The sequence below is a fragment of the Neltuma alba genome, unplaced genomic scaffold, assembly GCF_004799145.2.
Source record: "Neltuma alba isolate B1F8T4 unplaced genomic scaffold, ASM479914v2 tig00012694_pilon, whole genome shotgun sequence".
In the NCBI taxonomy this organism is placed as follows: domain Eukaryota; kingdom Viridiplantae; phylum Streptophyta; class Magnoliopsida; order Fabales; family Fabaceae; genus Neltuma; species Neltuma alba.
The window spans coordinates 314,353-316,863 of NW_021637121.1; the positions used below are offsets into that span (position 1 = coordinate 314,353).

Below are 2,511 nucleotides of genomic sequence, written 5' to 3' on the forward strand. Positions count from 1 at the left end.
TATTGGGATCCTTCTTTTTCATGATTGAATTTTTTTTTAAAAAAAATAAATGATTGGTGGTATTAATGGAGATGCTTTCCTTGACCACATGGACATGGGCGCACCATAACATTTTCGGAATTCCATCCATTCATATCTAACCTATCTGATTCTCTTGGAAGCTGTGGCCGAAGCTTCTCTGTTTCTATTTCCTTTCCAGCCACGGAATAGCAATGTACTTCTTTCATTTTAATTAACGTTCATATGAAGAATCAAGAAGGCTTAGCTATTTGCTTTCTATGATCCATTATATTCTTCTATGATCAAGTACTGAAGGCTCAAAACTACACACAAACACAATCGATGACAGAACAGCACAATTTAAAAGGCAAATATTTACAATACCAAGTTCATATAATATTTGACTGTTACTAACTTTCACTCTACTTCCTGGATTATTTCTAAACCTTGCATCAGATTTCTTGCTTGTACATTGGCCCTTTCTCTTGTTGAAGGGCCATTAGAATTAAAAGGATTTGGAGGTATTGGTAATTTGTCTCCTTCTCCATCCAACATTTGAACAACTACTTGCATTGATGTTCGATCCACAGTATGCCATTGAATGCACCACAGGCCTACTATTCCCAATTTTCTTGCAATTTTAGCATCCCCTTCTTCGTCAATATGAATCCTCACAGCCTCCCTTTCTTCTAAAATATTATAGATCCATTCAGGATAGTAAATATAGGGAGCATTTTCTGTTGTGTCATGGGTGATCCTTCTTGCTCCTATTAATTCAAGTAGCAACATCCTCAAACTATAAACATCTGTTTTGTGAGATACGCTTCCAAAATTTCATGAGAAGACCTCTGGAGCAATGTAACCTGATGTTCCTCTAGCATTAGTCATTGACACTATGCTTTGATCTTTGAAGCACAATTTAGCCAACCCAAAATCACACATTTTCGGAGTAAAGTCATCATCCAATAAAATATTGTGAGGTTTGATGTCAAAATGAAGTATGTGTTGCTCGCACCCTTGATGAAGATATTCAATTCCTTTGACTATACCTAAAGCAATTTCATGTAGCTTTTTCCAACCAATAAACTTTTGCCTATTGTCTGGTGAATTTATGAAATTTTGTAACGAACCATTTGGAAAGTATTCATAAACCAGTGCTCTTCTAAAGCCATCAGCACAGAAGCCCATTAAGCAAATAATGTTGACATGATGGATTTTGCCCATTGTTCCAACTTCAGTGATGAACTCTTCACCATTTCCTTCAGAATTAGTGAGGATCTTCACTGCAACTTTGAACTCAGATGAAATGTTTCCTTTGAACACAGTACCGAAAGATCCTTCCCCTAACTTGACTTCAAAGTGATTGGTAATCGTCTTGATTTCAGCATAAGAATATCTGGTGGGCTTGATAGCTCTATAGTCTTTCAAAAACTTCTCAATTATTGCTTGGCTTTTTTCCGTGGTTTCTAAGAGTTGCTGATATAAAGAATTGCAACAAGAGTACTCACCACTAGAAGCGAGCTCGTGATTGATCCTGCACATATAATAAGAATTTGAATATTTAGTTTTCAAAAGTATAACGTGCTCACAGTAGATTATACTAAGTTCATTTTGGAAGCTAACCTGTAATTACGAATTTGTTTGATGAACCTGCAAAAGAAATTAACATGATTGGTCAGCTAAGCATGTCGATATAAATATCCCAAAGAAGTCACGCCTTATCATTTGAAGCACATTGATGCTCGGCATGAGGCAAGAAATGTGTGGTGATTTTATATGTTTATTAGAACAGATGATTAACTACATTCTAGGAGAAATGCTACGGTCAGTTTATGTAAATGATATAAATTGCCATACATATATATTGAAAAAGAAGGGCAAAAGTTTTGATGGAAGAGTTTCATAGTACCACTGTGACAATCCCCGAAACATGTAATATCATAGCTGATATTACTATTCTTGAATCCACATCTTGTTCCATTTGATTCACAATGTTTGCACATTGGATTAGACCACATCAAATGAAGAATGTTCTCAACATCAGAAATCTCAAGTGGGACAGATGAAATGTTAAATATTTTGCTACAAAATAACAAGTGAAGTTGTCCAATCTCGCTATAAGATGAAACGGCATACACATGGTAAGCAGAGCTGTCGAGGCATGTTGAAATAATCGCTCCATCTCTTGGCGACGAGCAATTGAAAATTGTAAAGCCGTTAAGATTCTGGTCTATGAACTGGTAGAGCCGGGAAAACGGGCCGAGCCGTCGGGCGGCCCTTTTAGGCCCTGAAATTATGAGGGCCGGGCTTGATATTTTTCTCTTAAAATGAAACATAAGCCCTGGAGGGCTAGCCCTGGAGGGCCGAGGGCTTAAAAGGGCCGGCCCTGGAGGGCCACGGGCCGGCCCTTTTAAGCCCTTTTATTTTTTTTTTATTTTAAAATTTTTTTATATAATATTAATGTTATTAATTTTTTACATTGTTAATAATATTTCAAATATTTAGTTATTA

General features: G+C 36.5%; 1 pseudogene; it reads right to left on the bottom strand.

The window, feature by feature from the left end:
* Positions 1-417: 417 nt before the first annotated feature.
* LOC114729944 (rust resistance kinase Lr10-like) lies at positions 418-1,542 on the bottom strand (annotated as a pseudogene).
* Positions 1,543-2,511: the final 969 nt, after the last annotated feature.